Source organism: Cryptomeria japonica, chromosome 6 (genome assembly GCF_030272615.1).
Source record: "Cryptomeria japonica chromosome 6, Sugi_1.0, whole genome shotgun sequence".
NCBI classification, from domain to species: Eukaryota; Viridiplantae; Streptophyta; class Pinopsida; order Cupressales; family Cupressaceae; genus Cryptomeria; species Cryptomeria japonica.
In genome coordinates, this window is record NC_081410.1 from 123,559,049 (window position 1) to 123,586,424 (window position 27,376).

Sequence of the window (27,376 nt, forward strand, 5' to 3'; positions counted from 1 at the left end):
TGGTCCATGACAATTCCACCACAAAATTGGGTGCTCATGCGTCATAGTTGACATATGCATCTTGGTCACCTCAAAGTAAACCATAAGAGTGGCAATTTTGGTCCACTCAATGTGAATTGTATTGTCATCTATAGGATCATGCATCTTCTCAATGGCCCTAAAGAATATTGTCTTCACCTTAGTATCTTGTATTGAAGTAACTCTACCATGCCTAGTCTTGTACCACTTAGAATTCAATGCATATGCAGCCATGTGCAAGATATTGTTGAGCTTCTCTCATCTCCAATGAATGATTAGATGAATATGATCATTGTAGAATGCTAATGTGGGGTCATTCTCTTGCATGATATCCTTCATCTAGTCAAAAATACAATCAATGCACTCGTACATATCTCCAAGGTCAAGTGAAACTGCATCCCCATATCTCATAACCTATAAAATTGGAGCAATGATGGGGACTATATATTTTGCATCACACCAACAGATATCACTCTTCACTTTGTCATAGAAGTGAGCCACTAGATCCAACTTGCTACCACAACCATGAGTTGCAGCGACTCTTATAGGGTGTGTATAGGATCATGGAGGTCCAAACTAGGCCCTTAAGTGATAATGAAAATTCAGAAAATCAAAGTTAGGAAAATTGACAAAAAAAAAAAAAAAGGTTATTAGCATAATTTGAAAAAATGTAAGAATAAAATTTGTAGCAAATTGAATCTAGTTTCTAAGCTACTAGTGTTTTTTAATAAAATCTAAATCTATTTGGTGAAGATTTGAAATTTCAATGAAGTACTACTAAAATTTTAGGGGAAAAAAAAGTACGTGTATGTTTGTGGATCATAAGTACAAACAAAACTTAATATTTTTTTTTGAAATTTTCAATATAAGTAGAGGACACATGTCCAGACATGCCACATTTTTTTTGTAACTCTTTGACAAGTAAATAATTAATTATGATTTTTTATTATAACTTTTTAAAAATAAAAAAAATTGTTTGTTTGTGAATCATAACTTGGTCAAAAATCCATCAAATTCATTTTTTTTTAAAATCTTATAGTAGATGAAGCACAAAGTGTGCAACATTTTTCAAATTAACATGTTAAAGTTATAGATGTTTTTCAAACGGCCTATCAATCAAGAATTTAGACATAATATATGTAAGAAATCAATAATAATTATTTATTAAATTCAAAATAAGAAAAAAATTATATTGGTAGAAAGCTAAGAATTTCCTTAAAATCCCCTTTTCATTTCATCAATTTTGGGTTAAAAAAAGTCGTTAGCCACATGGGCGCAATATGGAAGACTAGGGAGAACTTGTAAACACGTTTTTTGTGTTAATTTTCCAGGTTTGGCATGTTCAATTCAAATACCAAAGTATAACTAAGGAAAATCCCAAGGCTGCAGTTTTTTGTCAAAAAAATGGATATCAATTAGTAATGAATATCCATTACTAATGGATATTTGTTTAGAGCACTAGTTATTTAACTTTCTTTTTAATAACTAATTTATTATGTCAACTAAATATTTTGATAATTATTTTTTTAGTCTATAACATATAATATAATATAATATCATATAATAAATGAAATTAATATATAATATATATTAAATATTATGTATATATGATTGATATAACATTTTATTTTATAAACATCTTTATCTCTAAACCTCTCTCCCAAGAGAACTATCTTTCTTTGGTCTCTATATCCTTCACCCTCTCTATTAGGTCTCTATTTATCTCTCCAACCCCCTCCCCTCTCTCTCTATTAGCTCTATATGTATATGTATTATCAATAAATAAAAATATTATTATATATTAACAATTTACAAAATATTTATAATGTGAAATAACAAATATTTGTTATTTTATTTTTTGGGCAAAAAAAACCTTCGGCACCCTTCATCCTGGTTTTGGTGTTGAATTTGATTAATAATGTATATCCATTTAGTGACGCATATAAAAATGGATAAGTCAATCGTTTTGAGCATTCCAATAGCCCCACATTCTTTTTTCTGTCAGAAAACTCATGATCTTTGTTTGTATCATACAAAATTCACCTTTTGGACCAGGTGTTTAAACAAAACTCAAGCTTTCAATCAATTTTTGAATCTTTTTGGCAAGTGTAATGGGGGACCAAAATTCATTGAAAACAAAAAAAATGCAAGATAAAACTTACAATCGAAGAAATTGAAGCTTATAGAGAAAAAGATAGAGAAAGACATAGGAAGAAAAGACATGTATATAAATTACTCATCAAGGCGCTCAATCTTCTTCCTTTCTAATAAATGTAATTTCAAGTGAAAAGGAAATTGAATTTGAAAATGTGGAGCATGATATTCAAATTGAAAATGAAAATGTTGAAATTAGTTTTGAAAATGTTGATATTGAAAATTAAAATATTGAAATTGTTAATGAAAATATTGATATTGAAAATGAAAATGTTGAAATTTTGGTTTGGGAAATGTTAATATTGAAAATGAAAATGTTGAAATTGGTTTTGGAAATGTTGATATTGAAAATAAAAATGTTCAAATTATTAATGAAAATGTTGAAATTCTTAATGAAAACGTTGATATTACAAATGAAAATGTTGAAATTGATATTGGAAATGTTGATATTGAAAATGAAAATGTTGAAATTGTTAATGAAAATATTGATAATGAAAATGAAAATGTTCAACGTTATGTATCATCGTATTACATAACAGGAGAAGATATTTGTGTGGAAGATAGAGAAATTGGAAATCGAACACATTCAAGAACCCCAAAATGGTTAGTTGAAATTGATGAGAATATATTTGAAAATCTTGAAGGAAAGAGGTTAACTCGAACCATTTAGTTGTGGGCTACAAAAAAATTTGTTGAACACTTTAGCAATAAGATAATGACTTAACAAAGTCAATTTTTTGTGCAATTCCTAAAGAAATGGAATATGAGACCTATACTAGACAAATTGAAGATTTGTGTGAATAAAAAATCTAAGAAAAATGCTATTATCGTCAAAAATATTTTTGTAGATGTCCAAAATTAATTAAATTAAATATTTAATTAATTTTATCCTTTCTACATAATTAATTTATTTAATTATGTTAGTCCTTATTCTTCTCAACTTTAATTAAATCTAATCTAATTAATCCTATCACTATAGTCCAAATAATTGATTTATTTAATAAATCAGTTATTTCTTATTCTTCTAAAACCCCCTTTAGTTAATTAATCTAAATTAATTAACTAAATTAAGTGATTCCTACAAATCACTTTTCTAAATTCTCATTAGCGTAATTAATTCTTCTAGAATCTTTCATAATCATGCTTAACATTATTCTTCAATCTTTAATTCCCTCACTCATTCTCTCTCCTATTGTCAAATCCTCATACAAATCCCACTTGTCTTCTAATCCCTCATTATCTCACCTAATCTTCCCTCTTAATCATTTGCTAGTGGCTAATCCCCATGATTAGCCACCAAGTCAACTCATAGCCATTTATGGCTAAAATCCACTTGTCCCCTCCTCACCTTCCACCTTAAATGCACCCAATTGGGTCATTTCAAGGATTTCAAAATTTCAAATCCTCCTATTCCTTTCACTTTCCCAAGGAATTTTAAATTCCTTTTCTCATTCTCTTTCCCCATGCATCTCATTATGTAGGAATTTTTAATTCCCTCTTCACCCTCAAGGAATTTTTAATTCTTTTTTGTCTTCCCTATGTACTTGGGGATCTCTTCCCCTTGTACATTATGGAGTGTGGAGACAAGAAATACCTTTATGAAAAATCTCTTGGTCTCCACACCTGTCACCTCATGTCTTCTCAATCCATATGCTCCCCTTTCCTTCAATATCCACCCTTGATTCATCTTCAATCTCAATCGTCCATTCATCCTCCCCCAACTCTATAAATTGGGGTCTCCTCCTCTTCCCTTTCCATCTCCAATCCAATTAATCTTATGTTGTTAGTTTGAGCTTAGAAATCATCCAAAGCATCACCCTTATAGTCAAATATGCATCCATAATCACTTAGCCATTTCATCCATCACTTGACAATCCATACATCTCCCATATCCATTTATGTTGTGCAACATTGGAGAGCAATACACATCCCACCTAGGAGCCAATCTAATCAAGTGGAGCATTTGGGCGCATTCCATTTCATCGAAGGCTCAATCTGAGGAACAAGTGAAAATTGTGAAGGTATAATGGTATTTCATCCATCACTTGAGAATCCATCCATCCCCCATATCCATTTGTGGTGTGCAACATTGGAGAGCAATCCACATCCAACCTAGGAGCCAATCCAATCGAGTGGACCATTTGGGCACATTCCACTTCATCAAAGGCTCAATCTAAGGAACAAATGAAGATTGTGAAGGTATAATGGTATTTTATCTTGTTTTTTATGTATTTGAATGTTTTATGGATTAAATTAACCATTACCTCTCACTTCAATTTTCCCTTGGTTCATTTTGGCATGCCCAGTGGGACCCACGTCCCTAAAATCTAACCATCTTGTGAGTTTTTGTGATTTTTAGCATGTAGGTTGACGATTTGATGCATCTTCCTATACTTCGACGTTTCCACCTTGTTGCTTCAATGTCTCTGCAAAGCAACAATGTCTGCAATTTAAATTTCAAAAAGTTAACCCACCTTTTGGCAGGTTTTGCCTTTTGACGTCTTTGTAATCTTGTGACGTCTCTGCTATGTTTATAAACATATACATTTAGGGCATCAATTTACTATTTTTTTTTAATTTAAAAGTTAAAAAGAACAAAAACATTAAAAAGGGGACTTAAAAAGAACAAAAATCAACAAAATAGTTGGTTTTATTTTTATTTTTATTTTTGGCAATCTTTTAGACATTTTTCAGGTTCTCGGTTGATCGATGTTTGCGCAGATGCATGATGTCTACGCTCTGGTTTAGCGCTTCCATTGTACCAGACTTCCTACCTGATTTTTAAATTTCAAAAATTCAAATTTTAACCTTATGTTGGTATTTAATTGTTGTTTTGACGTCTGCACATACGCATCAATGTCTACACCAAGCATTAACATCTGTGTCGGAGGTAAAATTTTAGTTAGCATTTTCAAATTCAAATTTGAATTTTAAAATTCTTGCTTTCTTTTGATTTCTAGATGTGTGCAATTACTTCAATGTCTGCACATGCACTGCAGCGTCTGTGCTTGTGGATCAATGTTTGTGTTGTATCCTTAGTGGCTTTTTGTTGTTGATCAAATTTTGGGTGGTTGCAGATAATTTCATGTGTCCAAGACATAATACTAAGACTACTAACTATTTTTGTTGCAACACGGTCTAAGACAAAGTTTTTCCCACTAAATTAGTTTGTTTGTTGCATTTCTAGTTAGAAAATTATGAACATGTGGGATTAAAATGAACCATTGTCTTTTGTGTTTGGTGCGCTTGCACACTTTATGTTGAGTGGACCCACAGTTGCACTCTAGTATCCTCTCCACTCACCTTCATGGATCTTGGGTGTTAGAGAATGAGTGATCAACAACACTCTCTTTTTATCTTAGTAGTGAGGGGTATTCTTGATTGGGGATTTCATCACCCCACAAGGGTATCTCGAATTGGGACACGTTGAGGATATTGATTCTCCCGATGTGATCTCGAGCGAGTTTTTTTGAGCCGCTATATAAATAAGTTGGTTGGGCGGCTGGAGTGCTAAGTGAATTCGACGTATGTGGGGGCCTTTCCTACACTGATAAGCTCAGATGGAGCCTTAAGTGGATTTCTTTGATAATCCATCGTCGGATTGGTGATCCTTTAGAAATTACACTAGACACCAGTTTTAGTAGCCAAAATCCTATATTTGATAGTGCAGGGGATGTGGATTGTACCCAAAAGTTACTCCTCATGTATCTGCTCAGGATGAGACATAAATTCCCCATGTAATAGATCCTTGGATATTTGGGGAAAGAGAATATGGTATGCCAAAGAAGTGAATGTCATGGAGTGGAGCCAGTGCTATCAAAATCTCTATTTTTCCACTTGAGTGGGGTATTTCTTATGCGAGGGGCATATCAAGTGGTTTCCACTTTTTAGCCTAGGTTATGTTGTCTTCAAGTGTCTTTATTTATGCTATACCTGTAAAAACAATTTTGGCTAATCTAGGCCCCACATCACTTGCACACTCATCATTGAGTATTACACTTGGCCAATGTGTATGTTATGCTTGATGTTTTCTTGCCAAGAGTAGATTGATAAACAACCTTCCCAATTTTCACATTTGACAAACATTCCAAAATCCAAGATCTTACACTTGCACAAAGAAAGTCCAAATTTGGTCCACCTCACTTTCCACCTCATGTTCCATAAGCCTAAGTTGTACAAGCATCCCAATAAGTCTATCCATTGTCAAGTCAAGAAGAAGAAACTCACCCAAGCCCAACTCATTAGACATCGCAAACTCTTGCTCAAACATAGGACCTTCTCGCACAGATATCACGATTACACTCATGGTCATAGCAATGAGTTTGATGCTAGTGATGAACTAAGAGTTTGTTCCCTACACCAAGGATCAGATTGTCTTTCAATACCAACTATCATCAAAATCAAGGTGGTCACATCCCTTCATTAAATTTGTCGTATGAACCTATCAATTATTCAGTCATTTCCATCCCAAGGATAATCTAGTCATGAAATTCTTCTAGTCATCACTGTCGACCTTTTCTAAGGACTTAGCACATCAATAAATCAAACAATCAAACCTTAATCAAATCAATCAATCACCCAATCCCTCAATCAATTATCCAAATCCAATCAACCTCACTCTAAGGTGTTGAACCTTTTGAAGTTTTTATTTAGACCTCACCCTTAATCAATTAATCATTTGGTTTTTGTGCTTGGGAAAGAATCTCCCCCAAGTACCTTTGCCTCATCTTTGGGTCGATCAAGACCGCCAATCCTACGTCGTATTTATTCTTATGATCATTAGTAAATCCTCAGTAGAAAGTGATTTTGATCATTATCCTAAGGTCTAAATTTCACCCAACTTGGTTGTCACCTTGTTTGTGGCTTTCATCATCAATATCCCCCAACTAAAATCCTCATCCAAGGACTAAGGTATAATCTTGATCAAACTTTGTCCTAATCTAAGGACCCAATCAATCATTCAATCCAACTTCATCAAAATCAAATTGAAACCCAAATTTTTGTTGTCCTTTCATCAATCTCATTCCTTTAATCAATCTTCCCTAAGATTATTCTTGTATGGTCACAACTCGCTCTCAAACAAAGAAGAAGATGGCCAAACAACAATATGGCATGTTAGACAATAGTGTCCTATATCAAGATCCTACACAAGACCCCACACATGGGAAAAAATCACAACCTGACATTCAAGATCCACAACCACAAGTGGATCCTAACATGGTTGATCAAGACGAGCTCTCCCTGGAAGTGCAAACATCCCTAGAGGATTCATACAATCAAGAAATGATGGAGAAATTCATCCGAGATAATCCTAGTGGTCTCCTAAAGACCCTCATTGAAAATGTAGCTCGCCTTCCTTCTGATTTCAATAGATCCACTCTTTATCAACAACCACAAGGATAATTTGCTCCTACTCACAGTGTTCCACCTATTATTCATCCTCAATCTATAGCACCCACAATGTCCATCCCTATGGTTTCCATCCAACCTTCTTCCTCCTTTTTGGCATCTATACCCTTATCCAACCTGATCACGTCTATTCTTTAATATGCTTCTATGACATCCTCTTCTACTCGCCCACATGTCTTTGTTCCCCAATATTCCATTCCTCTCAACAATATCGCTAATTTTATCAATACTTCTCTTCCTCATGCTACCACAATCTGCAGGTCATGGCCAATCATCACTTCTCAAGTCCTCATCACATCAATCATCACATCTCATATTCCCGCTTCTTCATCCTACCAATATATTAGTGGTGGTGGTATATCATCCATGATTCACCAGATACTCGGGACAAACACGGTTCATCATGTCCAAGACCCACAACATGATATAATCAAGAAAATTTTGGACATGAAGAACATCATCAAAAACATGAACGAAGGGACTATCAAAATAAAACCTTATTCATTTGAGGAATTCAATCCTTGTCATTATGATCCTTCAATATCAATTTCACCCTACCCATTGAGGTTTGAGATGCCTAAGTTCATGAAGTATGAAGGCTAGGGTGACCCTTGAGACCACATCCATGAGTTTCACATCTTATGACAAGAGGCCTCCTATAGTGATTTCTATCTTCGAAGAATTTTACCTAAAAGTATCACAAGAGATGCCCTTGTGTGGTTCATGTGCCTGCCTCAAGGTTCAATCACCTCCTTTCTAGACTTAGCAAAAATTTTAGTGGCCTACTATTCCTACAACATCGTCAATAGTGTTTCTATGATGGACCTTTGTAAAACAAAATAGAGGCCTAGAGAAACCTTCACCAACTTCTTGCAGAGGTGGTGGCACCTTATCAAGAAATTCAAGTGGGATATGTCAGAGGCACATCAAATGGAATTATTTCAAAAGAACCTCGTACCCAAACTATCAAAACCCTTGACAACTCATTGTATAAAATCTTTCCAAAATTTGACTGACAAGGGCTTATTTCTTGAATGTGTCTTGTTAGAGGATGGCACTCTAAAGCATTATCAAAGATCAAATCAAAACACTTCCTCTTACAACAATGATAAACCAAAATTTTGGTCTAAAAACAAGAATGTAGTCAACGATGGTGTCATTGATGCAAAGTGGGTCCAAACTATGGCCGCTCCTTCAAAATCCCCCACCACTAATCATCAATTCAACACTTGAAAAAACAATAAAAATAAATCTCAAAGCGCACCGCCCCCCCCCAACAATGTCTCCATCTAGGGACGACCACCCCGATCTAACAATTAGGCTCCAAGGGAGTATATGCCTCTTGTTGAGCCCATTGAGGTTGTGTTCCAAAATCTTGTCCAGGATGGTGCAGTTGTCTTTCAGATAACTCAACCGTTTGACCCTAACCAACCCAAACCTAGGTGGTATAATGAGAATAAGTACTATGACTATCATCACATCAATGGGCATGATACACGAAAGTGTATGAAACTGAAGAACTACATCCAAGATCTCATTGATAAGGGTGATATTGAGGTAGCAACAACAAAACCTAGTAATAATAATGATAAACTCAAAATGTACCAGGAACCCTTCCCGAAGCATGACAAAGGAAAGGCCTCATCATCTAATGATGTGAACTATGATTACACCAATTATATATCCAAATTTGACTCCTTGGTGGGTCGTACAGATCCTGCAAGTAACCATGTTAATGTGATCATTGTTCAGGGAGCCAACCCTCCTCCATCACAAAACAAACCTAGGGTCACTATTCAATGTGGTCCTCCTCCTTCATAATCGGCAAGAAGGCCCAACTCCGCTAAGATAGTCATTCAAGGTGTCACCCCTTCCATGTCCCATTCTCAAAATGATTGTAATGTGACCACTAGTTGTGGAAGATTAACTATCCAAGGAGCTCCTCCTCTACCGAATCCTCCCCCCATGTCATCCACCCGACAAGATGAGCTCCTTGATCATCTTGTGAAAAATCCTACACATATTTCTATCCTAGAGCTCCTCAAGACCTCCCTTATTCACAAGAAGATTTTGGAACGGGCCCTCCTCAAAACATGTGTCCCTAATGACATCAATTTTGCCTAGTTCCAAGCCCTCATTGGATACCATGCTACCCAACATCACCTTATTTTTACCTCCAATGATGCTCCCTCTGATTATAATCATAATAAACCATTGCATATTGAAGCTCTTATCCAGAAACACAAGGTTAAACACATCTTGATAGAGGGTGGATTTAGACTTAATCTTTATACATACAAGTTAATAAAGCAATTAGGACTTTCTGAGGACTTGGTTGACCGATCAAGAAAAATCACAATCAAAGCCTATGATGATGCATAAACGGTTTCCAAAGGCATGATCACCCTATCTCTTTAAGCGGGCCCTGTTACGATTGAAACCCCTTGCCAAGTCTTAGATCTTGACCTCCCTTATAACATTCTCCTCGGCCATTCATGGATTCATTCCCTTCAAGACGTTCCCTCCACTTACCACCAATGCCTTAAATTTCCCTTCAATGGTAGAGAGATCACTATCAGGGGTGATCCACACCCTTTTCAGTATTGCAAGCTCTTAGAGGGGAAACATCCATACCATTTCCCATTAAACAGACCAACTCCACCTCCTCCATCTAACACATTTAAAGTCGCCTCCACTTCATCCCAATCAGAACCTAAGGTCAAGATCATAGACAATGGCTGTGAAGAGTACAAACTTGAGGATGCCTTACTAGTCGGCAATCTCCCCTTATCTCCTACGTCGTTTGCCAAGCCTGAGGAAATAAAAAAAGATCACAAGCCCACTATACAATGCAAAGATACCACCTTCAAGCAATGGGGTCCACCTGATGAGGAGAGTCTTGACATAGATGTTTCCTCTTGGTTGTATCATGAAGAGGATGAAGAATTAGCAAAGATCCCCAAGAAAATGTATCCAAAAGCATCAGCCATAGTGGATAAGATGGGTTATAAAGGACACGGTCTGGGGTTGGAAGAGAAAGGAATCAAAGCACCAATAAATCTCATCTCATATAAGTATAACAGAGGCTTGGGTTACACTCCAATACATAATATCACTATCATTGGTACCCCTCTAAGTCCCTCCTTGCATTTCGAAGACTCTGATGAAGAGGAATTTCATGAAATGCCTTCTAAATATGAAGATGACATCTTCTTTGACACCTATATCAACATCATCACCCCCGTAAACCCTTCCACCCCACATGAGCTGCAACTTGTCCATCTTAAGCTTATAGACTAGGACCATTGAGACAAATATTCTTTGAACATATGTGTCGATGATAATGCTCTTGTGACTCTCCTGACTATGTGCAATTTGGAAAACTACAATAGAGTTCATGGGATATAAATACATGAGAATGAATACTTTGGTAGTCAGGTCAATGCCCTTAGTTGCAAAAAAGATAATAAAAATAAAATGCATGATTCCTTAGGTGAAAACCTCTCTAAGGCACCTTTGGATGAGGAAAAAGTAAAAATAAAGGACATATCTTCAAGTGAAAACCTAGACCAGGTGCTTGAGGATGAGGAAATTGACCTCTCTACTATAGTTCCCCCACAACAAGACAAGTCTACTTTACTAATAGAAGAAACAGGCACTATCAATATGGGCACTGAAGACACCCCAAAGAATGTGCTCATTTCTAATTCCCTATCAGATCAAGAGAAACAAAACTTCATCGATTTTCTATCAGAAACAAAGATCAACTTTGCCTAGTCATATGCTAACATGTCAGGCCTTGATCCCAACTTAGTAGTCCACAATCCTTTTGTCCGTCCAAATGCTAAGCCTATAAAATAAAAATTACGCAAGATGCATCCACCTATTGCACTTCTTGTCAAAGCAGAAAAAGATGTTGGATGCTAGATTCATAAAACCAATAGATTATCCTGAGTGGGTGTCCAACATTGTCCATGTCGGCAAAGCTACTGGGGGCATCTGCATTTGCACATATTTTTAAGATTTGAATAAATCATGCCCTAAGGATGACTTCTCACTCCCCAACATAGACATGATTGTAGATCTCACAGCAGGGCATGAAATGTTGTCACTCATGGATATATTTTCTGGGTACAATCAGATCAGGATAACAGAAGAGGATGATGGGATGGGGTTTGGGATAGACTAGCCTAGTCTAGGCTCCTAGATCCTTCCCTGGGATCACCTGGTGTTCTCCTCACACCCTAGGGTCTCTAGGACTCCCTTTTCTTGAGGAATCCCATGCCTTTGCCCAATCCACCCACCGATGAGTTGCTATGCTGCTCCTAAGGTCTCACCTACTCATGAGAACCAAAACCCCTTACTATGGCTAATAAGGGCTAAGGTTTATTTCCCACTTTCCAAGGTCTTAGCAAGGTTATTTTAGGTCTATTTCACGGTCTATCCACCCATTCATGAGCCCCCAAGAGGTTTCAATACTCTAACCCCTTACCGATTTCACAAATTTAGGTTTTTGCCTTCAAATAGGGCTACAAGGATTAGGACCAATTAGGCCTCCTAACCAGTCTTCTAGGGCTCCCTCTCACAAATGATGCACAACCAACCCTAACTCCCAAAATGGACTACCATTCAATTGAAAAGGGCTCAAGGATTTTCTAGTTTTTGGGCCTCCAAGTGGCCGTACAATGCCTAGGGTGAATTTTTGGGGGTTTTAAGGGTTTTGTGAGGGTTTCTAGGGTCTACCTAGGTCATAGTGAGTACTTTGAGTTTTAGCCACCTTGTCTAGATTGGTGGAAGCTCCTCCTTCACACAAATGATGCTTCAAACACTCCTCTACACCTCCTCCAAAGGATGCACTCTCCACTATTCAACCTTGCTCTCCAAGACCTCTGCACCAACAACCATTCCTAACCGGGCATTGACTAGTCTCGCCTAGGAATGGGCCTTTGCTTGGCCTCCTTGAATTTCCAAGGGCCTTGCTTGCTTGGTACTATAGTACAGGGTCTTCACATCCATTCCCCATGGTTTCATGGTGGTTCCACAATGGGGAATGGAGTCAAGACTTCATTTACACAATCCTGTCCAAAACTGGACAGTAAGAAGATAGTTTACAAACTATTTACAAACCCACTCAATATACAAGTAAAAAACTAAAATAATTGCTTGAAATGAAATTATTTACAAAATTAAAGACAAACCACACAAATTTGGATGTATCTCAATCCATTAATTTTCTTGTTTTCTTCATTCAAATTGACTGGTAACAGTTTTACAGTCTTAGTCTGATCTTTTTGCTAGGGTCGTACAAAGTCTGACATCCCACCCATTCATTTAGGGTTTGCCAGTACTTATACCACCTTTGCCTTGGTTAGCATGCCAAAATTAGGGCTCTCCACACACAACAAGGGTCTATGACCATTTTGGGTGGAAAAGTTGCTTGACAACTTTTAAAAGTTGTCATGCAACTTTTGCATCTTTTGAGCAACTTTGCCATTGTTGCTTTTCATGACTCCTAAGCCTATTTTGGGCTATCCTAAGGACATCAACATGCCAATAAGGCCTAACACACACTCCTGGCACACTCAACCTCTCCTTCACAAGAAATCACACAAACACTAAGGACCTGAAACTAAGACCTAGTCTAGCACACATGAGTTCATGGCTCTTATTCATGTACAATGGCTTCTAAAGAAGCATATCACCAACAAAAAAAAGAAAGAGAAAGATTTTGGAAGGGTTCTCCTGCACCATACTCCCCCTCTACACACAATTAAGAAAAAGAAGAAGAGATGAGAGTCGAGTCTATTCCAAGTGCCTTGAACCTACCCTCCTCCACCCGTAGCTTCAGATACTAGTTGATCTGCCCATTTCACTAAGTGCTCCATGTAGACCTGGTGTCTAGTGGAATTCTTCACTCTTGATTCCAAGATCTCCTCTACTATAGGCTTCTTCACCTATGGTAAGATATTAACATCAAGGTCCTGCAATTCCTTGGCTTGGTTCTTAGTCTGCCCTGCTATCTCACCCTTGTACATGATCAGGTCAGCTACATTAAAGACTGGTGATATAACTAAATCTGAAGGCAAGTCAACTTTTTAGGCATTCTTACCATATTACGATAGGATTATACAAGGTCCTACCCTTCTCATCTACAATTTGGTAGGCTTGCCACCTTGCATCCTAGCTTTTCTCAAATGTACCATCACATAGTCACCCACCTTAAACTGAACTTCTCTCCTTTTCTCATCCACTTTGGCTTTCAGTTTTTGAGTGGATTCAAGGATGGCCTTCTTAACCTTCTCTTTAACTTCCTTGATGGTTTGAGTGAAGTCTTCTACTTGCCCACTCTTCATTTCCAAACTATCAAGGTCTCTCAACTCACATACTCCTCTTGGATGTCTGCCATAGACAACCTCATAAGGACCTCTACCAGTAGTTCTATTCACACTATCATTATATGCATACTCTGCTTGAGAAATGATTAGGTCCCATGTCTAGCCATATTCCTTAGTTAAACACCTCAACAAGTTACCTAATACCCTATTGATGACTTCAATCTGACCATCTGTTTGTGGATGGTAATCTGAGCTAAATGACAAGTTAGTTCCTAGTCTCCTCCATAATGTTTGCCAAAAATGACCCATGAACTTGTTGTCCCTATCTAAAATAATGCTTAAAGGGAGTCCATGAATCCTAACAATCTCTTTGAAAAAGAGATGTGCAACATAGCTTGCATCATGTGTAGTCTTACATGGGATAAAATGACTCATCTTGGAAAATCTATCTACTACCACATAGATGTTGTCCATACCTCTTTTTGTCTTGGGAAGTCCTACTACAAATTCCATGATTATAAAATCCCAAGGTCTGTTAGGGACCGGTAATGGTTGATATAAACCGGCATTGCTTGATCCACCTTTGGCTCTTTGGCATACACCACATTATTCTACATATCTTTTCACATCCCTTGGCAACTTTGGCCAATAGTAGTACCTATGTACTAATTCCAAGGTCTTGTTGACTCCAAAGTGTCCACTTAAACTGCCATTATGTTTCTCTTGGATGAGGTTCTCCCTCATGGATCCTCTAGGTACACACAACTGATTACCCTTAAACAAGAGACCATTTTGGAGAGTGTAATCTGCATACTCACCATGGAAATGGTTCTCAAACTCTTTGCAAACCTTGTAAGCTGTTGAAAAGTCTTCATCTCCTTCATAGAGGTCTTTGAAACCTTCTAACCTTATGCTCTGCAATTGTAACTCTTGAACTGTCAATAACTTCCTCCTTAATGCATTTGCCACCCTATTAAGCTACCCCTTCTTATGCTTGATGGTGAAGGTGAAGGATTGGAGGTATTCCATCCATTTCAGATGCCTATTGCTTAGCTTCTCTTGAGTGTTTATGTAACTCAATGCCTGGTTGTCTGTGAACACTACAAATTCTTTTGGGAGTAGGTAATGCCTCCATTTCTTTAGAGATTGCACTAATGCATACAGCTCTAGGTCATAGGGTGAGTACTTCTTCTTTGCTTCATTAAGCTTCTCACTGAAAAATGCCATAGGTCTTCCCTCTTGACCCAACACACCACCTACAACAATTCCACTTGCATCACACTCCAAAATGAATAGCTTATCAAATGTAGGTAGGAGAAGGATAGGTTTTGTGGCTACTTCTTGCTTCAACATTTGAAATGCTTTTTCTGCCTGCTCAGTCCATTCAAACTTAGTTTTAAGACCTCCTTTAATGGTGTCAAGGATTGGTGCACATATACCACTGAAATTCCTCACAAATTTCCTATAGAATTGAGCTAATCCATGGAAACTTCTAACTTCAGTCCCTATTTTAGGTGCAGGCCAATTCAAGATTGCCTCCACTTTGCTTGGATCCATCTTCAAGTTCCCTTAGACACCACAAAGCCTAATTAAACCAGCTCTTGCTTCAAGAAGTCACACTTCTCAAGGTTGATGGATAGTTTCTCCTCATGCAACCTTTCTAAAACTAACCTCAAATGCTCAAGGTGCTCTTCCTTGGTTCTGCTATAGATGAGAATGTCATCTAGGTACACTACCACAAATCTGCCTATGAAATCCTTCAACACCTCATTCATCAACCTCATGAAGGTGCTTGGGAAATTAGTAAGCCCAAATGGCATCACAAGCCACTCATACAATCCATATGTGGTTTTAAAAGCAGTCTTCCACTCATCACCCTCCTTAATTCTTATCTGGTGATAACCAGTTTTAAGGTCTAGCTTGGTGAAATACATAGCCCCTCCTAAATAGTCCATTAGATCCTCTATTCTAGGAATAGGAAACCTATACCTTATAGTGATCTTATTGATTTCTCTTGAGTCAGTGCATAGTCTCCACTTACCTCCTTTTTTTGATGCTAGCACTACCAGGACTACACATGGGTTGATGCTCTTCTTAATCAGTCCTTGTTCCAATAACTCCTGCACTTGCCTTGCTACTTCCTTATTTTGATCAGGTGTGAGCTTATATGCAGCCTTGTTAGGTAAGGATGCACCAGGAACAAAGTCTATTTGATGACTTTTAGACCTTCTTGGTGGGAGTGTTGCAGGTGGTCCATCACTCACTATGTCCTTATACTCTTGCAAGATTTGCTTTACCTCCTTGGGTATCTCTACCTGCAACTTGTCTACTTTCTTTGTTGGCTTCACATAGATGGCACACTTCACTGTCTCCTCCTCATGTAGCAAATTTAGGAACTCTTTACCAGTAGCCATTAAAACACTAGGTGTTTTTGAAGTGCCCACTTCATCCTCAGTCAAAGACTGAATCTTGAAGGCCTTGTTGTCCTTCTTAAATGATATGGAGTTCTCCTCTCCATCATAGATCACCTTCCTACCAAATTGCCAGGGTTTGCCTAGTAATAAGTGACATGCATCCATAGGTAACACATCACAAAGGATCTTATCCTTATATCCTCCAATAGAAAACTCTACCCAAGTCTGTTCATTAACTAGCACACTCTATCCTTTGTTCAACCAAGTCACTTTGTAAGGATTGGTGTGGGGTATTCTTGTGAGTTTCAACTTCCTAACTGCCTCTTCTGAGATGATGTTGTCAGTTGAGCCTATATCAACTATCACCTTGCACACTTTACCAAGAACTTTGCATCTCACCCTAAACAATGCTCTCCTATGTTTGGGTTCCTCCTTAACCGGTCGTCTGATCAAAATCCTACTGAACATCAGATTCTCACCAACTTATGATTCAATCTGGTCCACATCCAGTGTCTTGCTGCTTGAAGAGTCTTCTTGTGCATACACAAGCCTCCTTCCACTACTTGATGATGTAGGCTTGTCAGGGCATCTATATGTCAGGTGTCCCAATTGTCCATAATTGTAACACTTCATAGTTGTAAAATAGGAGTTACCTCTGCCAGTACCTCTACCCCTATTTGGACCACCTTGTGCACCTCTTCCTTTAGAATGTCCTCCTTTGAGATTGGTTTCACTACCATGCTCAGTCAACTTGGATTCTCCTTGGTTCCTCTGCTCATTTGTCTTGCTTTGGTAACCACCTCGGTGATTCACTTGGTCTCTACCTCTACCTCTACCCCTGTTATTGGAGTCTCCTTTCCTTTTGTTCCTCTCTTCTACCTTGATAGCAAGCTGATGATTTTTCTGAATAGTAGTAGGAGTCCATAGGCTTATCTCCTCTTGTATGTTCCACTTTAGGCCGCTTAGATAGCTAGCCATCTGAATAGATTCATCTTCTTGAACCTTTGATCTAAGACATAGCTTTTGAAACTCTTTAGTGTAGGAAGTCACATCAAGATCTTTTTGCTTCAATCCTTGTCTCTTCTTATGAAGTTGGACTTCATAATCCTCTGGTAAGTAGTTCTCCTTAATCTTACTCACCATAGCTTTCCAATTTGCAATAGGTAGCTTCCCCATGCTAACCCTTTCTTCTTTCAGGTACTTCCACCATGCCAAAGCTACTCCCCTTAATCTTGATTTGGCAACTTTAACCTTCTGAGCCTCTGTCACTTCTTCACACTCAAAGTGGTTTTCCATGCCCTCAATCCATTCCATAATAGTGTCTATGTCCATTCTTCCACTAAAATGTGGCAATCCTTCAAAAGCTTTGGTGTTCAAAGCCTTAATAGCCTTCACAAAAGGTTCTTCATTGAATAAGGGATCTGGTTCAGGAATTATGTCATCTATGTCTATAGTTCTCTTGCCTTTACCCTTGGTGTCTTCATCCCAAGGTTCATGTGTCCTCTGATCCACCACTTCCTACAGTTTATCCCTCATCTCACTCACAGCTGCTTCAAGGAGTCTATTCTTCTCCTTTTGCTCTTCTACTTCTCTAGACAGCTATGCATTAGTAACCATTCTTCTCTCCCCTACTAATTCACCAGTATATAGAGACATACACAGTCCAACAAGTCTTTAACTTGGCTCTAATACCAATCTGATGGGATGGGGTTTGGGATAGACTAGCCTAGTCTATGCTCCTAGATCCTTCCCTGGGATCACCTAGTGTTCTCCTCACACCCTAGGGTCTCTAGGACTCCCTTTGCTTGAAGAATCCCCTGACCTTGCCTAATCCACCCACCAATGAGTTGCTATGCTTCTCCTAAGGTCTCACCTACTCATGAGACTCAAAACCCCTTACTATGGCTAATAAGGGCTAAGGTTTATTTCACACTTTCCAAGGTCTTAGTTGTTTTAGGTCTATTTCATGGTCTATCCACCCATTTATGAGGCCCTAGGAGGTTTCAAGACTCTAACCCCTTACCAATTTCACAAATTTGGGTTTTTGCCTTCAAATAGGGCTACAAGGATTAGGACCAATTAGGCCTCCTAACCGGTCTTCTAGGGCTCCCTCTCACAAATGATGCACAACCAACCCTAACTCCCAAAATGGACTACCATTCAATTGAAAAGGGCTCAAGGATTTTCTAGGTTTTGGGCCTCCAAGTGGCCGTACAGTGCCTAGGGCAAATTTTTGGGGTTTTTAAGGGTTTTGTGAGGGTTTCTAGAGTCTGCCTGGGTCATAGTGAGTACTTTGAGTTTTAGCCACCTTGTCTCGATTGGTGGAAGCTCCTCCTTCACACAAATGATGCTTCAAACACTCCTCTGCACCTTCTCCAAAGGATGCACTCTCCACTATTCAACCTTGCTCTCCAAGACCTCTGCACCAACAACCATTCCTAACTGGGCACTGACCAGTCTCACCTAGGAATGGGCCTTTGCTTAGCCTCCTTGCATTTCCAAGGGCCCTGATTGCTTGGGACTATAGTACAGGGTCTTCACATCCATTCCCCATGGTTTCATGGTGTTTCCACAATGAGGAATGGATTCAAGACTTCATTTACACAATCCTGTCCAAAACTGGACAGTAAGAAGATAGTTTACAAACTATTTACAAACCCACTCAATCTGCAAGTAAAAACCTAAATTAATTGCTTGAAATGAAATTATTTACAACATGAAAGATAAACCACACAATTTTGGATGTATCTCAATCCATTAATTTTCTTGTTTTCTTCATTCAAACTGACTGGTAACAGTTTTACAGTCTCGGTCTAATCTTTTTGCTAGGGTCGTACAAAGTCTGACATCCCACCCATTCATTTAGGGTTTGCTAGTACTTATACCACCTTTTCCTTGGTTGGTGTGCCAAAATTAGGGCTCTCCACTCACAACAAGGGTCTATGACCATTTTGGGTTGAAAAGTTGCTTGACAACTTTTAAAAGTTGTCATGCAACTTTTGCATCTTTTGAGCAACTTTGCCATTGTTGCTTTTCATGACTCCTAAGCCTATTTTGGGCTATCCTAAGGACATAAACATGCCAATAAGGCCTAACAAACACTCTTGGCACAATCAACCTCTCCTTCACAAGAAATCACACAAACACTAAGGACTTGAAACTAGGACCTAGTCTAGCACACATGAGCTCATGGCTCTTATTCATGTACAATGGCTTCTAAAGAAGCATATCACCAACAAAACAAAGAAAGAGAAAGAGTTTGGAAGGGTGCTCTTGCACTAGAGGACCAACATAAAATAGCATTCACAACACCATGGAGCACCTTTTTTTATCAATTCATGCCTTTTGGTCTCAAGAATGCTAGAGAAACATATCAATGAGCAACGACAACCATCTTTCATGACCTCTTGCATAAAATCATGGAATATTATGTGGGTGATCACCTAGGAAAATCAAAGATAGGAGATGAGAATATCCCTATCCTAAGCAAGGTCTTTGAGAGATTGGAAAAATATAAGCTAGGCCTAAATCCCAAGAAGTGCATCTTTGGTGTTACATCTGGGAAACTGTTGGGTTTCATTATTTCCCACAGAGGCATAGAAGTTGATCCTACAAAGGTGAAAGATATCATGAAAATGCCTCCCCCAAAGACTCTCAGACAACTACACAACCTTCAAGGAAAGCTCCAATCCATCAGATGCTTCATCTCATAGCTTACAAATAAATGTCGCTCATTTGCACACTTACTACGCAAAGACACTAAACTCAAATGGGACTGCCTGTGTTAGAAGGCTTTTGAGAAACTCAAGAATACCTTGCATTACCTCCCCTACTTATGCCTTCTATTCAAGGACAATCACTCCTTTTGTACATATTAGTAGTCGCAGTGGCACTAGGGTCATTATTGGCACAGACAAATGATCAGGGAAAAGAGCGTGCAATTTATTACATCAGTCACACTTTAGTAGGGAATGAGCTCAATTATACCCCTATTGAAAGAGAATGCTTAGCACTTGTCTTCAGCACAAGAAAACTATGACACTACATGCTTAACAATAAAACAAAATTGATTGCTAAGATTGATCCTCTCAAGTATCTTTTATCAAAGGCTTCTCTCACAGGGACAACTGCTAAATGGGTCATGTTACTAAGTGAGTTCGATATTGAATATGTAGAAAGAAAAGAAATCAAAGGACAAGTAATAGCATATCAACTAGTAGATGCTTAGCTTCAAGGTGATCACCCTATCCTCACAAAATTTCCAAACGAATCCATAATGACTATCTCTATGTCTTCCACATGGTAGTTATATTTTGATGGTTCTTGCATGCAAAATGGATCAGGGGCAGGCATATTGTTGTTCACACCTCAAGAAGATTGCATCCCTAAATTATACAAGATAGCCTTTGCATACACCAACAACATTGCAAAATATGAAGCACTAATCACTGGACTCCGCTTGGCTATCCAATGGAAGATATTGGAATTACACATCTATGGTGATTCCCAACTTGTCATTAAACAAGTCAATGATGAGTATCAATCAAAATATGAAAATCTTCTTCCTTATCATAGTATGGTTGAGGACCTCAAGCAACACTTTACAACAATCAAGTTCAATCAGATCCCATGCACAAATAATAGAGTTGTAGATGCAATGGCCACTATTGGTTCCCTCCTTTAGATGTTGGCACACAGTCAAAAATGTGATTTTTTGGTCGAGCGACTCTTGATACCTTCGTATGACCTACCTGAGTCTAAAATGGTGTGTGTACTTATTGGTCCTGAATCCCCTTGGTACCAAGAGACTTGTTATGCCCTGCATATCTAGCCCCATCATTTTTTATTTCATGAAAATGCAGGTCCCCTCTTTTGTCCTTTTCTGTTAGTTTTTCCTCTTTGGATTTTTGGCTTTTGTTTTCATCACTTTGAAAACCCGGGTTCCTAAGGTGGGTCTTTTCTTGTTCTGTTTCTTTCTTTGGAAACCCAAGTGCTTGGGTTATCGAGTTCATTTTTGCCTTTGATTATTTCTCTGGCCATGGAGGTTTGGTTTTCGGAAGTTCCGGGTCATTTGTTTGTTTCTTTATTCAGAAGTTTGGGTTCCCAAAATCCCAAGTTCACTTAGTGTCGGTTTGGAGCATCACTTCAGAACTTCAGGTTCATGAACTCCTAAAGTGTTTGTTTGTCTTTTAGTTTTCACCTTGGAATTTCAGATTCCTAAACTCCCAGGTTGTTCTTCTAGTACGTTCTTCGGAAACCCGGGTTTTCATGATTCCGAGTTCATTGCCTGTGTCCCATTTTAGAAATTCGAGTTCCTGAGTTTTTGAAATGGGGTCATTTGTTTGTTTGCACTACTTTGGAAACCCAAGCTCTCGAGTTCCTGAAGTGGTGGTTTTGTGTTTTATTTTTGGTCTTTGTTTGAAGCACTTCGGAAACTCAGGTTCCTGAGTTCCTGAATTGCTTTCTCTTTTGTTCGGTTCGAAACCTCACAGTCCCGGGATCCCAAACTTTCCTTCCCTAGGACTTTGGGTCCCCGAATTCCTACATTTCCTATTGAGTCCTTCCCCAAAACTTTAGTTCCCCAAAGTCCTGCATTGCCTATTGAATCCTTCCCCAAAACTTCGGGTTTCCAAAGTTTCATGTTTCTTGTTGAGTCCTTCCCAAGAACTTCGGAACCCCGAAGTCCCGGGTTTGTTTCCTTTCCGATGTTGGACCACTTTGGAAACCTAGGTTATCGAGTTCCCGAATTGGTCCCTTTTTTTTTTGTTGGTGAGTTCGGTGTTTCGAGTTCCCAGGATTCCAAATTTGCTATTTTTTGTTAGTCGTCAAAGCTCGGGACCTCGGGTTCCCAAACTCCCAAGTTTCCTTTGTTGTTTTCTTTGTTTTCTCATCCCAAGATCCCGAAGTCCTGAAGTGTTTTGTTTTTGTAGTGTTGTTTCTTTGAGTAGTTTTTTTTATGCTTGTTTGGTTGGTTTCACAAGTTTGGTCGTGTTTCATGGAATCTTCCTAAAAGAAAAAGGATCTTGAAAAATTGTCGATCACGATGAAGTACCAATATCAAGGGCAAACATACGCCTCAAAGATGGAAGATGCAATTCAATGGGTAATAGACATAGAGATCAGGCATGTTGAGCTTGAAGATATTGGAAAACAAATTTTTAAGAAGTCTGAGTTCCAGATTTTGTATTTTGTTGATCCTCCTATTGAGGTAGTTGCATGCTCCATTAGTAACTACAAGAACTATAAAAATAATTAGAAGATGAACATATAGTTGCTAATGATAGCATGGTTATTTTGAAGAATTTTGCATGACACTGGTACTCGGATTTCAACTGCTACTCTAGTATGTACCTTGATTATTGAGCAAGTTTTACATGATTACGAAGTGTTGGTTCATGGAGCACCATTTTCATAATGGTCACCCAATCACAGTTTCATAGTAGTTAACTAGAGTTCAAGGTAGAGACTTGCATGTTTTGCATGATTACGAAGTGTTGGTTCATGGAGCATCATTTTTGTAATGGTCACCCAGTCACAGTTTCGTAGTAGTTAACTGGAGTTTGAGGCAGAGACTTGCATGTCAACTACGACTCCTTTCTTTTATGGTGCTTAATTTAGATGACTACTCTAGCACGTACTTTAATTATTGAGAAAGTTTTGCATGATTAGAAAGTGTTGGTTCATGGAGCACCAGTTTTCATAATGGTCACTCAGTCATAGTTTCATAGTAGTTAACTGGAGTTCGAGGTAGAGACTTGCATGTCAATTGCGACTTCTTGTTTTTTTTAGTGCTTAATTTAGATAGGTTTATTTCCTAGAAAGTAGGACAAGAAACTCTATAAATTGGAGATTTTGATTCATTGTTAAGCATCCACAAATTGATGATTTGAGGACCACTTAGAGATTTTAGATTATTTTTTGTAGATTGTTATGAACTAGATTATTTTTGTGATACCTTCTTTGAAATTAATACAAGAAATGACTTATAGATTGCCTGATCTATGCGTGTGTGATATGAGTTTGTTCTTTGCAATCTGATAATGTCTATTTTTTGAAATTAGCAACTTGTTCTGATCTTCTGTTTATTTCTTTATGAATCATACTGCACACGTAAGTGGTGTATGAGAATTACTTGGATAAACAATATTGTGGTTATATTCTTTCCATGAATTTGTGAGGTTGTTGACTTTGCAGGTTTACTGGAGGTTCATTATTGAATGTTGATTTAGATGATATTGATGATTTTTGGATTGCAGGGTACTTACTAAGTAGCTCATTAAGTTGTTATTGAATTAGTTTCACTATTATTTTTCTTGTTTCCCTATCTTTGCAGTTTATTTTGAAAGAGAATCTTAAAGCATACAATACAAAAAAAAGGTCAAGTTATTAAAAATGATTGGGATTTAGTTTCAACCAGCAGGCCCCTTAACAGGTACAACTGCATCAACCATTGAGCTTCCCATCACCGTTGAGGCCCAACTATAGACACCTTGGAGTGATCAATTCCCCAAAACTTATTGCTTTTCAGGAGAAGTGGTGAGTGTTCACATTGACTACCTGACTGTTGGTGAGTACGTCAAAATAGTTGTCAACAAAAACTGGTGCTAGAAGGAGGGCCAAGTAATGATGTCTGAATTATTTTCTTAAGTTAGAGTGAGTTAGACCTTTGGAAAGTTTGAGTACAATGGGTAGTCCGTTGTGTATACCTGGGATTGTTCATACAATTCCTTATCATGCGTATAATGGGCTTCCCATGTTTTTTCCTGAAAAATAGACAAATTGCTTCAGACCATGTAAATGTTTTTAAACATCATGTTTTTTCTTCAAGGCACACCAAAGGACGTTGCTTGCAACTTATTTATTCAAACTCTTCAAGGTTCAACATCACAGTGGTATGCAAGTCTTTCTCCTAACCTGATTTGTTCATGGCATGAACTTGAATTCCTTTTCTTAAGTTAATTTGATCCTTTCAAAAGATTGGAAGATGCACTAATTCAATTTTGTGAATGTGGAAAGAGTATCCGGTGAATCAATTGCTCAATTCAATTATAGATTCTTGCTTATGTATCAAAGAGTTCAACCTACAAGTAGAGTAATAGATGCAAGATTTTTGAAAGGTCATTACTTTTGGGGTATTGGTACTATGTTTGTAGAGAAGATTAAAAGTTTTGGTGAGGTCAATGATGTACATCAAGCACTTGGAATAGCCTTAATCTTGGCACAATCTAGGTATGAAGCTGTGAATAATATTTTTTACCATTTTAATGAAATTGTGTTAAGAGGTTGTTCGTATGTACAAACTTGTGCTCAAGCATACACCACACCTATCCAGCAACAAGCATTCACAAGCTACAACTTCTCAAATCTATCTACTATGACTTCAAATAACACGATAGATCAACCTAGTTGTAATCAATGAATACAAATTTAAAATTTGAATGAAAATGCTACATCTTATAATGAAGTTGTAGCTACAAAATTCAATGATCAGTCATGCCACATGAACCAGATGTTTGAAAATAAAGAAGAAGTGGCTGCAAATTCTAATTATAAACAGAAAATCAGATTTGGAGGTGATTTAACAACCACTTTTGGCAGAGATTTGGGAGAAGTTGAATTTGCCACAATGCTGCCCCAACACTTTTTTAATGAAGAATCAACAAGTTTAAGGTTTCATATGCATTGTCAAGATGAATTCCATGATGATCAACCATTTGATGAAGGTGTGCAAAATTCTAGTTTATGGTTAGATACTACACCTACGCATAAACATTTGGATGAAAGGTTGAGAGAGTTGGGTGTCTCTAAGTCTTTAGGGGATTTTGCATGGGTATATGAATGTAGAATACACTGCACAAACAAACATAATGAGATTTATTGTTGTGTTTTCCTTGAGAGATTGGATAGATATTTGAAACACATGATTAAACTTGAGGATGTATTCACTCCTCTAAAAGATCATTGGGACCTCAAGTTGACAAATGAGTTGAGAGAACAAATCCTACTGCTTAAGGCACAAGAGGATTCACAATCATTTACTCATTTACTCATGAAGGAAATTTCCTTGATCGGAACCAGCATGATGGAGAACTTATGACAAGTATGGATGAAGCTTGTAAGTTGGTGTCTATGCCTTCCCCTATCGATGAACATGAGATAGATGTTGAGTTGAATCCACTATGTAATAACAATGTTGATTGGCATTTGGATTCATTGAACAAAGAAGTTGAGTTGATGATTAATCTTGATGTGATTGGAGTAAGGAATGACAGTCCCACTAGTTTCCAAAGAGAAAATATTGATCTATGTATTGATTTTGTTAGTAATGGGACTGATCTTGCAAAAGATTATGAAATTGAAAAGGTGAATGATAACTACAGTTGTGTTGATAAGGGTAATAAGTTTGAAATCAGCTACAACAAGAAATTCAGAACCTAGGAATTTGAAGTTGGCGATCCTTTCCTTATGGAAAATTAGAGAAACCTTCAAGAAAGAGAAAAGAAAGGAAAGTTCAAACCTAATTGGCTTTCACCTTATGTAATCACATCAAAATATGGATCAGGGGCATATTAGTTGGATACTCCCAAAGGATATCCCTTGGATTAGCCTATGAACATCATGCACCTGAAGAGATTCTATGCTTAGTCCTCAGAAGGTCGCCAATTGTCTAAAAATTAAAAATACAAAAAAAAAAAAAAAAAATTAAAAAAATGAAAAAAGCAAAAAGTAAAGAAAAATCAATTCATCCATTAGTCATTTTGAAATGTATCAAATTGTGCTGGTCCTTCATAATCCCAGTCAATGAGTTGGTGGTGAACAAGGGGAAGGCCTTTAATGTTTTCGGGGTTTGCAGGGCTAAGAGTGAAGATGTGGTTATATTCGGGTATATCAAGGCAATCATCGAGGTCATCGATGGCACTCTCCTCATCAGTTTTGATCGCAAGCGAATCCAAATTGTCATCACTAGTAGCGCCTTCGGGGACAGGTGTCCTCATCCTATATGATTTCGATCTAGAACCTTGAAATGAAGACCATGCGGAATCCTTATAGGTTGTTTCTTGACCAACTCTGAACTTTTTATAAAATTCCTCTTCTTCTGTGGGTTCATCTGGCTCTCTGAATGTCTCGGCGAGCTCATAGTCACTGGGGGATTTGTCTGAACCCCATTCCCATTCATTGGAATCTGTGGAATAGTAATCTTCTTGTTGAATTTTGGCAACTTTGCTTTGCGATGCCTCTTTTGTCCTTTTAGTGTGGATCTTGGAAGTCAGAAAACCCAATCCCTTTGAACGTTCCCTTTTTACAGTCAATTCAGGTTGTAAGGGCTCCATGACGCCATCTTTGCATAACCCAAGAGGGCTTTTTCCATCATACCCGAATTTTTGTAGAATCTTGAAGCCTTTGCCATATTTCTCACAGGGTATATTGATCTGATCTTGTGTGTCATCTTCAATGTCTTTGTAGATCATTTTGTATAAATCTTCCTCTTCTAGTTCGCCCCATCTTTGAAAGGTAGTAGGATCCCATTTGAGTATCATGATGGATATTTTCTTGTTAGGATATGGCCTTCCATATTCTTTTGGAGAGCTCATGACTTGTCGTAAATACATGGTCTGATTTAAAGTGTATTCTCCCATGCCTTTGTCCTGAAATTTGCCTTTAAGTTCACCTTGTTTTGATGTCGAAGGTTTTAATGACTCAGGGTCAATGTATGCCGAAGAAGGAACAGCTTCACAATTACTGGGAATGATGGTCTCAGTATGTGATCTCAGGTTATTACAATATATAAACGAATTAGGATCGCCGTTAACTGTTACCTCGACTCCATTATGAGGAAACTTAATGCATTGATGATATGTTGATGGGACTGCCCTCATTTCATGAATCCACGAATGTCCTAGCAATATATTATATGTGAGATCCAGATCTAAGACTTGACAAACCACATCCTTTGTAACTGGCCCAATTCTTAGAGGTAAGGTGACTGTGCCCTTGGATGAGCGCTCTTCATCATCATATGCCTTGATGGTGATTTGATTTGTTGAA